Raw genomic sequence first — 12,283 nt, 5'->3', positions numbered from 1 at the left:
ATAATTGGAAAGGGGGAGATTTGTTGGGTTTTTTATTTGGTTTCCAATTATGTGGTTAGCCCAAGCCCAACAAATTAAGCTCAATTGATTGTTTGACTTGGTCAACCATCAAGGGGCATCTTTAATTTGAAGTTGTGCAGCTGTATTCACAAAAAAGAGTGCAGAGAGATAGATAAAGAAATTGTGTGAAACCCCAATTCCCGTCGTCTACAGTGACAGCAGGCCAGAAAACCTTCGATCCCCGGAGATCCGACCGTTGAATCTTCTTCATTTTTGGGTTGTGTCTTCCTGATATCAGTGCCAACATTTTCAACCGTTGAATTCGTCTCAAGTGGTCTGTAGCTCGAGTTACAGCAGGTCGAACAGTAGCAGAATTTTGGGTGATGAAATTCTTCTTTTGTCTTTAATTGTTTCATATACTTGTTGATTATTGTTGTTCAAGAGTATGATGATGTTGTATACCTCTAGTTGATCTAGAGAAGGATTGTTGTATTGCTCTCTTTGTTGATGATAGTGGAATTTAAGTGGCTTACAAGTCCTGTGGTTTTTATTCTCGATTTTGAGGGGTTTTTCACGTAAAAAGTCTCGTGTTTTAGTGTGTGCTTGATTATTGTTTAGCTACTAATTTGGAACAGATTTGGGGACTGATTTGGGTTGGTTTTGATATAGCTTGTTTGTTAGTTTCCTCACGGGTTCATACGGGTCGGAAAATGCTTGTCAAACGGGTTTGTTTCCGCTTTGTAAATTGCCCGTTGTGATTATTTTCCCATCAAATTTTGGATATTCAATCAAATGATAGCAACATCCAATTGAATATGTGAGAAAATACACGACCCATATGAGTTTGGGCGGGGATGTATACGTCATTATAAGGGAGCAGGTAGCGAGAATTCCAGAGCATAAACCAAGACATTTAAAGATATTGTAATGAATATCCTTCATCCATGGGAATCGAAAGTAGTTTGCACAAATTAAAAAGCAGGTTACTAATAGACTGACACATAATGCAATAGCAGAGATGATTAGAAGGACACCATTCATTACCGCTCCAATGGGTGGAAATTTTATACTATCATTTTTGTTGGAGAAGACTGCACGAAAACCCATCGATGCAAAAGCAAAACAGAAAGATATGACAAGCATTATTTCTCTGTATGTTGAAAACCTGAAATACAATTCATATATGCAAACATCTCCATTAATATCTGAGAAATAAAAAAAAAAAGATTAAACCTATATATGATCCTCCAAAACCTAACTTACTGTGGATTGGCGATCTTTGATGAACGTGTTTTCCCCATTATTGTTATTGAAACGTATGCTAATCAACAAGGTCCTTAAAATCAAATATAACATAAATAAAAGTTAGTACAAAGTTAGGGCTTAATTACATGAAACTGATCTCACTTGTTGCACACAAAAGTCTCCTAGAATTCCAATAGAGATTTTCTAAACTTTATACAATGATATCATTGAAACTGTAGCTAGTTGATTATCCAAGTACTTATACTTTTCTTAAACCGTCTTATAACAAATCACATAAAAATAAAATTACCGTTTAAAATCACTAAACGAGTTAAATCTCTTCGATTATAGCAGTTCTAATGTTAACTGAACAAATTTACGAACACAAATCCAGTGAAATCATATGAAAATTAAGTGTGTAACAGTATCGTTACCTTAACGAATCGGAAATCAGGAAACGGAAAGCTGCTATCGAAACTCAGTACTGCACACAAACCACTTTGATCGATGTCTTCTTCCACCACCCGCTGATACGCACTGCCATATTCGTATTTATTGTAATAAAAAGTATACCAAATTATAGCAAACCGCTAGTAATATTTGAAATAAAAACAATAAAGGAACACCAAGATTTAACGTGAAAAACTCCAATAGGGTAAAAATCACGGGCAAGAAAATAAACGTTTCACTAATAAGAATAATATGAATTACACTTCTCACTAATTACAAGGATAAGCACCAATCTTTATATCTCTTGTGATTAGGAGATTAACACTCACTAACTCTCTATAAACTCTTTTAGTATACAAGAACACTTGTGATTTTGGGATTTATAAATGAGCATGTATGATGCTCTATTTATACTACTTGAAAATGAAGAAGTTGTGTACAATTTGACCACCATATGCTAGTTGTAATCAAGTTGTCATATATATGGTAGTTGTAATAAAATTGACAACTATATGAAAGTTGTAAACAACTTGACAACCATATGAAAGTTGTGATCAAATTGAATTTGTCATGCTATCTTCTAGATTATTAATTCAACAATCTCCCACTTGAAGATTTGATTGAAGCTAAATCAATCTTCACACGTTAATCCTTCCTTGTCAATGATGTTGCTTACGTTTCTGCTAGGCCGCATGAGGAACGACACCAAATAAACTTGTCACAGTTGATCGACTTTGTTAGAAAATCAGCCACATTGTTGTCAGTATGAATTTTCTGCACATTCACGATTCCTTCTTCCACTTTCTGACGAATGAAGTGATATTGAACTCGTATATGCTTTGTCTTTGAATGAAATGTTGGATTCCTTGCAAGATGCAAGGCACTCTGGTTGTCACAAAATAGAGTGATATTCTCTTGTTTGTATTCGAGGTCCTCCAACAACATCTTTAACCATACTGCCTCTTTAGCAGCATGAGTAGCTGCTACATATTCTGCCTCTGTTGTTGACGTGGCCACAACTGACTGCAGTTTTTAATTCCAGCTTACTGTTCCACCACAAAGTGTGAAAACATATGCAGTGGTAGATTTACTGTTATCAATATCTCCTGCATAATCTGAATCAACATACCCTTTGACAATAAATTCTCGTTCCCCGTAACATAATGCAACATCTAAGGTTCCCTTGATGTATCTTAGGATCCTATTAACCGCATCCCAATGCTCTCTACTAGGATTCGCCATGTACCGACTAACTACTCCCACTGCATGTGCAATGTCTGGTCTTGTACATATCATTGCGAACATTAAACTTCCCACTTCTGATGCATATGGTACTCGAGACATCTTCTTCCTCTCGTCTTCACTGCTAGGACTCATAACGGAGGATAACTTGAGATTAGTAGGAAGCAGGGTTGAGATTGGCTTACTATCTTGCATATTGAAACGCTGCAAGATTTTTCTCAAATAATTCTTTTGAGAAAGCCAAATCTTCCTATTATCTCTGTCTCGGTGAATTTGCATCCCTAGAATCTTGTTTGCGGCACCCAAGTCTTTCGTTTCAAACTCCCTAGCTAATTGAGCCTTCAACTTATTTATACGATCTTTGTTGGGACCTGCAACCAACATGTCCTCTACGTATAACAGCAAAATGAAAAAAATCATTATCTCCAAACCTCTTGAAATATGCACAAGGGTCTGCATGAAGTTTGTTATATTTAAGGCTCATTATGAAAGAATCAAATCTCTTGTACCAACATCTCGGCGCCTGTTTGAGACCATACAGAGATTTCTTTAACCTGCAAACCAAGTTCTCTTGTAGTTCAAAACCTTCTGGTTGAAGCATATAAATTTCTTCTTCAAGGTTTCCATGAAGAAATGCAGTTTTCACATCTAGCTGCTCTAGATGCAAATCAAATGTAGCACACATCGCTAGAACTACTCGAATTGTTGTAAGTCGAACCACGGGGGCGAATATTTCATTAAAGTCTGTTCCTTCTTTCTGAGCATATCCTTTGACCACCAGTCTTGCACGATACCGCTCCACTTGATCATCGCCATTTCTCTTGATCTTATACACCCATTTATTTCCAATAGGTTTTCTACCTTCCGGTAATGGCACAAGTTCCCATGTTTTATTTTTATGAAGAGCTTCAATTTCTTCCTGCATAGCTGCCACCCACTGAGATGCATCTGAATGATTCAGTGCCTCGCGAAGAGTTACAGGCTCTCCTTCCTCAGTTAGAAGACAATATGCAACATTGGTTTCCATAATATAATCCTAGTGCCACCCTGGACGTTTCCTTTCCCGATTAGAAATACGAGTCGCTGGAGCTTCATCAACGACTACTTTATTTTCATCGTGCTCTGGTACTGCTTCAGAAGAATCTTTATAAAATACATTTTCAACCTGTATCTGTGTAGTTTCTTTTGAAGTGCTAACATCTTTAAAATTTTCGTCTTCCGTAAAGACAACATCTCTGCTGATGACTACTTTGTGGGCAGTGGGGTCCCACAAGGGATACCCCTTAACTCCATCAGCATACCCCAAGAACAAACACTTTCTCGACTTCGGATCCAGCTTTGTCGTTTCTTGAGAACTGTACATTACGTACACAGGACTTCCAAATACATGAAGGTCAGAATAATCAACTGGTTTTCCAGTCCACATTTCCATCGGCGATTTCAACTCAATTGCAGTTGATGGTGACCGATTTATCACGTAACAGGCAGTACTTACTGCTTCTACCCAGAATGATTTTCCCAAACTTGCAGTTGCCAACATCACCCTTGTTCTATCTAACAAGGTTCTGTTCATCCGCTCTGCCACTCCATTTTGTTGAGGAGTGTATGCCGTCGTGAACTGTCTTTTGATGCCTTCTTGTTTGCAGAACTTATCAAATTCATCACCAGTGTATTCTCCTCCATTATCTGTCCTCAAACACTTGATCTTTTTACCAGATTCAAGTTCAACCCACGCTTTGTAAACTTTGAAAACTTCAAACACATCTGCCTTCCTCTTGATTGGGTACACCCAACATCTCCTAGTGTAATCATCAATAAATGATACAAAATACTTTGCTCCTCCTAGGGATTGAACTGGTGCTTGCCACACATCAGAGTGAACCAATTCTACAATCAATTTACTTCTAGAATTTGATGTCTTAAACTTCAGGCGATTCTGCTTGCTGATTACACAATGCTCACAGAAAGGTAGCGATACCTTTGTAAGACCAGGAATAAGATTTCTTTCAACAAGAATCTTCATACCTTGCTCAGGCATATGTCCAAGCTTTTGATGCCATGTCATAGCAACTTTATCACTTGAACTATTCGAAGCAACAGATGCTTCCGATTCCTGTACCGTCTCGCCTTTCAGAATGTATAAATTAGCACCCACCTTTTCTCCTTTCATAAGTACAACCACGCCTTTCTTGATTATCATGATCTTCTCATGTATCACCATCTTACAACCAAGATCGTCTAATTGTCCTAAAGACAATAAGTTCTTCTTCAAACCCTCCACGTGTCGTACTCCTTGAATAGTACGAACTGTACCATCGTGCATCTTCATAATGATATCTCCAATTTCAATGATCTTTAGTTTATGATCACTGAAACTGTATACAGAACCTCCCGAGATACGTTCATATTGTTTGAACCATTCTCTTCTAGGGGTCATGTGAAAAGTAGCTCCTGAGTCAAATAACCAGACATCAACAAATGTCTTTCTGCCTTCATTTGCTACCACTGCCTCACTAACCAAAGCAGTCCCATCTTCTGAAGTGCTTACAATATTTCCTTGAGGATTAGAGTTATTTAAACTCCAACAATCCTTCTTCAGGTGACCTTTCTTGCCACAATTGTAGCGTGTGTAAGTCTTCTTTTTCTTAGACTTCAGTTTACCATGATTGTGACTCCCACTTGGGCCATGTTCCGTCGATCTACCTCCTGTCACCACCAAGGCCTCCGCTTGTCGTGAACCGGCCTGTCTATCCTCCTTTCTATTGCGCCAACCCTCTTCTTCTAGAACCGCAGCAACAATATCATTATAGACTAGATATTCTGAGAGAATATTATTGGTTAGGTTGATGATGAGTTGATCATGCGAATCTGGTAGACTCTGAAGTAGAATTTCGGCACGTTCTTGTGACTCTATATTGCAACTCAATGAAGCGAGTTAAGAAAATAGAGTATTTAGGCTGTTAATGTGCTCATTCACTGAAGTGGATTCACTCATGCGTAAAGCATAGAGTTTCCTTTTAAGGAATAATTTATTGTGGAGTGATTTGGTCTCGTACAATTTTACGAGGTGATCCCAAATCTCTTTCGCCGTCTTCTTTTCTTCTATGCTAGACAAAACTCCATCTGCTAATGCCAGATGAAGATTTGCGATAGCCTGGCCGTCCATTTCTTCCCATTTTTCATCAGTGAGCTCAGATGATCGTTCACTGATGGCCGCTAAACACTTATCATTTCTCATGATAGCTTTCATCTTTAATTTCCATAACGTGAAATTACTCCCGTTAAACTTTTCAATTTCAAATTTCGTAGACATTGCTATAATTACAATCTTCTTTTCGACAACACTATTTTTCGAGAAATAGTACTTGAAAACTTATATCGAGTGAAAATAATCTTACTTAGATAAGTAGATTAATACACACTAGATATATGAACCTAGCTCTTGATACCACTTGTAGTAAAAAGGGATACCGAATTATAGCAAACCGCTAGTAATATTTGAAATAAAAACAATAAAGGAACACCAAGATTTAACGTGGAAAACCCCAATAGGGTAAAAACCACGGGCAAGGAAAGAAACGTTTCACTAATAAGAATAATAGGAATTACACTTCTCACTAACTCTCTATAGACTCTTTTAGTATACAAGAACACTTGTGATTTTGGGATGTATAAATGAGCATGTATGATGCTCTATTTATACTACTTGAAAATGAAGAAGTTGTGTACAATTTGACCACCATATGCTAGTTGTAATCAAGTTGTCACATATATGGTAGTTGTAATCAAATTGACAACTATATGAAAGTTGTAAACAACTTGACAACCATATGAAAGTTGTGATCAAATTGAATTTGTCATGCTATCTTCTAGATTATTAATTCAACATTTATTTAGGGTTTCTAATTTCTAAATATCAAAATCAAAATGTGAATGACGCAGTGTGCATTTTATATTACAAAAAGTCTCGCGAAACTTCCCGGAATTCAGCATGTTACCTCATTTCTAGGTTTTGAGAAGATAGGTGGACTAAAGCCCAATCTAACTATTACTTCTCTATATTATCTACAACAATCTGAACCCACTGGGCCAACCAACGGTCATCAAAACCCATATTTTCATTTGGGAAATTGGTCAATACAGACTCGTTCGCGTGGGCCATCACTTTGAGAACACTCGGACTTATGACAGAGAATACAGTTTTTCTCTCAAACAGTACTTTCTCACTCTAGAATTTGAACATTTAGCTGCAGAGCGCTAGACGGACCATTTTATAGTTTGTTTCCGGAAAATTGATTAAGCCACCTCACGGTACTCAGGCCGTGATCCGGGTATGCAAAGATATTTGTCCCAAGGGTAAACATCAATCGGAAATCTACCTTATCACGCTAAGTTCTAAAGTATGTATTGATACTTGTTGATGCGAGCCGCTAGTCGAAAATAGGTATCAACATTGTGCATACACAATGACCATCGAAGTTGAATGGCAACATCTACAACTTGTCTTGTGCACAAGTTGTGACAAACATAGTTGTCATGTTGTGGGGGCAAACCACGATGGTCACAACGAAAGGGATCGATTTTCATTGGGCATATGTTTACTTTTTTATACCTAACTGACAATTATATTTTACCACAATACCACATTTACCACAGTGCCCCTCTGTTTCACAACATTGCGACATCAACGTAAATTCCTCCAACTTCACGACAGTACAACATTTATATTTACCACAACAAATGGTCTAAACAATATTAGTCACGCCGCTCACCACCTCGGTCAATCTGCTCTGGCCTCCTGTGTCATCTTTTATGTCGCCCCACATATCATTAAAAATTCATCGCTCATGTGTAAACTTTTTAAAAAAAGGAATTGATGGTTATTTGATCTATGAAGACTTTTAATTAACCTAGTCATCACTCTTCACTTTTCAGAAAATTCGTTTGATATATACTAACTGATCCATTCACAACACTCACTACTCTAATTGTCACAAATAGGGATGATAATGGATGTTCGATCCATCCGATCCATTTAGATGAATATACATGATTTAAACGGATAATAAATAGATATGGATAATGTGAAAAATTAGTGGATCGGATATGGATATGGATGATAATTTATCATCCATGGATATATCCATTTACCACCCAATACACATATATACATAAGTTCTTAAATATACGCATATATATATATATTTAACTATCCTTATACGTGTACATTATAAACTATTAAAACGTTATCGAAAATATTGGTTGTGAAAATATAACTATGTGAATACTATTAATTTCATATGTCTTACACATATTATACCTTTTTGTTATAAAAATTTTGATGATTTCATTTCATAATAGAAATATTATTAAAAAAAATATAACATCTAACGGATACTCGATAACCCACTTAATCCAACGAATATGGATATGAATGGATGAATCATATGTAAATGGATATGTATATGGATATGAATTTTAAAAATTAAATGATTATGGATAACTGATAACGCCAAAATCATACATGTTTATTGTCTGTATTCCGATCCAATTTAATATCAATTTGTATGTAATTGTTGTACGCATGTATTGTAATTCATATATATTTGTAAAAGTCCATTGTGATTGAATAAATGAAGACCAACAGTGAAAACGATGCTTAAAATGAAGTCCGATAACGAAAACAGCCCAGAAATACACTTCCAGACTGAGATGCGGCGCATCCCAAAAGGGATGAGGCGCATCTGTATGCGTGTTTTTGCCGAAGGTTTTAGATACGACATTTTTAGGCGATAAGACGCATTTAGAAGACCAGATGCGGCGCATCTGGTAGGAGATGCGGCGCATCTCCCTTCCTGCCGACAGTTCTGAGTGCCAAATCTAGCTGGAATCAACAAACTTTAAAGGAATGCGGCGCATCCTATGGAGATGCGGCACATCTGATCAATTTCTGGCCAGTTTACCTAACTTTTGAGCCTATTTAAGAGAGCCTTTGATTCATTCTTTCATACACCTTCACTATTACATTCTCCCTCACTTTCAATACGATTTTCAAGGCTCAAGGAAGGCTACAAGTCAATCTCCATTCTTTCAACATCAAGATTAAGCTAGGATTATTCATCGCAATCGGTATTATCGTTCTATATCTTTTAAACATGAATTCAATTTGTATTAACTGTTCCATTAGTTCTATTATGATTATGTTTGGCTAAAAGCCTTGTGTGTTTGCTTCAATATAAGATTTATGGCTTGGGATTGTTCTATACTTTGATGTTATGCTAGTTATATATATGTTTGATTGATTAAATCATCTAGTCCAACTACAAGAACCATAATTACGATTGTTTAGTTCATCACTTCAATTACATAAATTGTAAACCAATTAATGTGAGTTAACTCGGTGAACAATTTATGCTTCAATACAACTAGTAATCTAGATGGTAAGATACATAAGTTTAAGTGATTTAGTTATGTGTTATTACCGGTAATTGAAGTAGTCCCAAAGCAACATAGTCATGAAATTACCTCAAGTAATTGTTGTAATTTAGGTTTTACGTGAGTTTAACCGGGTTGGGTCTAGTTAGTTAAATCAATCTAAGTTACCTTGTTCTTTCGAGAAATCCATTGTTGTAACTATCTTTATATCCTAATTCAATTATACGAGTCATGACTTGATTTATGTGAATTTATCAAAGGTTATAACTTGTACTTCAACACCTAGATCTAGTCATCTATATGTGAGTATAGTATGGTAATTAGATGATATTTAGGTTTTACAATCATGTAGTTTACTTAGAGCGATCTTAGTAAATTAGGTTTTATGTGAATTTAACCAAGAAAGAATCCTGTTGATTAAACATAGTTCTTAAGTTTATAGATATTGTGAAATTGATATAAACTGCTCTAATGTAACTATCACATAACGGTTTTAATTATAAAAGAACAATCCCTGTCATTTATCAAGCTTAGAAGTAAACACCACATTCTCATTCTTGTTATTTACTATATTTTAATTACTGTTTTGTTAACAGAAATACAACTTCAAACACAAATCCCCCTTTAGAATAATTAATCGTTAAAAAGTCCTTAAAACAAACTTCTCCCTGTGGTTCAAACTGGTCAATTTACTTGCTAGTTACTGCATGATCGGGTTTAGTTGCCTGTATTATGTGTTAATTATTGAGCATATTGTCTACATTTTAAAGGTTACGTCTTGACACATCAACTTTTTGGCGCCGGTGCCGGGGAGCGGTTTTGTTAAAAGATTTTAATAAACTTTGAATTATTCGACCCTTTTGTAGGAATTCAATTCCTAGAAAAGTTACTTTTTATTGTAAGCTTGTGTTTTTGCAATTGGTTTGTTTGTGGTGTTGTGATTGCAGGATAGGTATTGATGCATGAATCTACGTTCTTCCAACTCTAATTTAATTCCTTCATATCCTGAACCTAAAATAGAACTTCACGAACGCCTAAGAGCTCAAGAAGTAGAGTCTCTTGCTCAGGGTTTAGAATCACTTTCATTAAATTCTAACTCTGAACCAGTTATTCAACCAATCATAGAGCCAGTTATTAAAGAAGAGGAAGATATGGTTGCTACAAATCAAACGATGGATGCATTAATGAAGGCAACAAGAATAGGTCAAGGCCACGCAATTATTCAACCTACGATGACTGATGGCTTTGAAATAAAGGGTTAATTTCTCCACATGGTGACTAATACATGCCAATTCGGTGGAGCTCCAAATGAGGATGCTAACGAGCATCTTCGTAAGTTTATAAGCATTTGCCAGCTATTCAAGATCAAGGATGTCACCGATGATATCACATGTTTAAAAATCATTCCATGGTCATTAAAGGATGATGGAAGAGATTGGCTAGACTCATTACCAGAAGGTTATATTGAAGATTGGAATGATATGATGGATAAGTTTTTGTCAGAATTCTTCCCTGCTTCAAAAGCAGCAAAGTTGCAAAGTGATATAAATCACTTCAAGCAAAAGCCTAATGAGACTCTTTATGAAGCTTGGACCCGATTCAATAAAATGCTTAGGGTATGTCCTCAACACGGGTTGAATACATTCCAAAAGGTCCAAATATTCTATAAAGGAGTTTATGTGGCTACTCGAAAGGATATTGATGTTGCAGCAGGAGGATCAATCATAAAAAAATGCCCGAAGAAGCTCACACAATCATTGCCGATATAGCAGCACATTCTCATAATTGGCATCAAGAGATGGAGTTCTCTAGATCAACCACGGTTGCTAGTATTGAAAGCAACGATGAAATCGCTGCTTTAAAAGTTCAATTGGCAAATCAAGGAAGGAAAATTGAGAAGATGACAAAAGAAATGCATGCTATCAAGGTAGGGTGTGAATTATGCCAAGGTCCCCATCTTACTAGAGATTGTGATCAAACGACAATGGAAGAGCAAGCAAATTTTTTAGGTTACTTGCGTAAAGGTGAAATGAATTTTGTCGACTTTCCAGCGGTTGAAGTAATGAACCGGAAATATCCTCCTATCAACAGTTATCAAATAGGAGGACCTTCAGGTTCAAACAATAATTACCACGGAGGAAATTCAGGTTACCAAAATAACCGGAATTTCCCAAATCAAAATCAAAGAAATGCACCACCGGGTTACAATCACCTAAACAACCGTAATCAACCTCCACGAAATTACCAAAATAATTTCCAACACAATCAACCACAACCATAAGCACATGTACAACCACAACCCGAGAAGAAATCCAGTTTAGAAGATGTTTTGAGAGATTTTATGGTTAAACACGAGCAAAATGCGGAACTTCAAACTCAGCAAATTCGAAATCAACAAGCTACGATTCAGAATTTAGAAAGAGATGTTGGAAGGATGTCACAGTTATTAGCAGAGAGGCCGCCGGGTGCTCTCCCCTCAAATACTCAAGTGAATCCCAACAACAATCAAATAAGGAATGAGCATGTAAATGCTATAACTACTAGAAGTGATTTAACTATTAACTCTGAGACCCCTAAGTCCCCGGAAGTTCCTTTGTCTCCTTCTGTTTTGCAGGTACCCGCTGATGTAGATGAGCATGTTGAAAAAGAACAAGAGAAAGATGATCCACCAGTGATCATATCGAAGAAAAGTGAAGAACCACCAGTAAAGGTGTACAAGGCACCTATTCCATACCCAAAAGCATTGAAGAAATACAGACTCACGAGCCCATATCAGAAATTTGTGGATATGATCAAGCAAATCAGCATTAACATGCCACTCGCGGAGGTTCTTAAGGGTATGCCCCATTACGGGAAGTTTTTGAAAGATCTCATATCCTCGAAGGGTAAATACCACGAAGTTTCTGCCACA

At 36.6% G+C, this 12,283-nt stretch overlaps 1 long non-coding RNA gene across 1 annotated transcript; it reads right to left on the bottom strand.

Annotated features, from left to right (window-relative positions):
- Nucleotides 1–778: 778 nt before the first annotated feature.
- On the bottom strand, nucleotides 779–1,766 carry LOC139871671 (uncharacterized). Its single transcript, XR_011766736.1, has 3 exons — nucleotides 1,680–1,766; nucleotides 1,264–1,336; nucleotides 779–1,165 (listed from the first exon to the last, which is right to left on the bottom strand). It is a non-coding gene; the product is annotated as an uncharacterized lncRNA (long non-coding RNA).
- Nucleotides 1,767–12,283: the final 10,517 nt, after the last annotated feature.

This window comes from Rutidosis leptorrhynchoides, chromosome 10, assembly GCF_046630445.1.
Source record: "Rutidosis leptorrhynchoides isolate AG116_Rl617_1_P2 chromosome 10, CSIRO_AGI_Rlap_v1, whole genome shotgun sequence".
Classification (NCBI taxonomy): Eukaryota; Viridiplantae; Streptophyta; class Magnoliopsida; order Asterales; family Asteraceae; genus Rutidosis; species Rutidosis leptorrhynchoides.
Note: the sequence above shows the minus strand (reverse complement) of the source record. Positions and strands in the feature narration are given on the sequence as shown.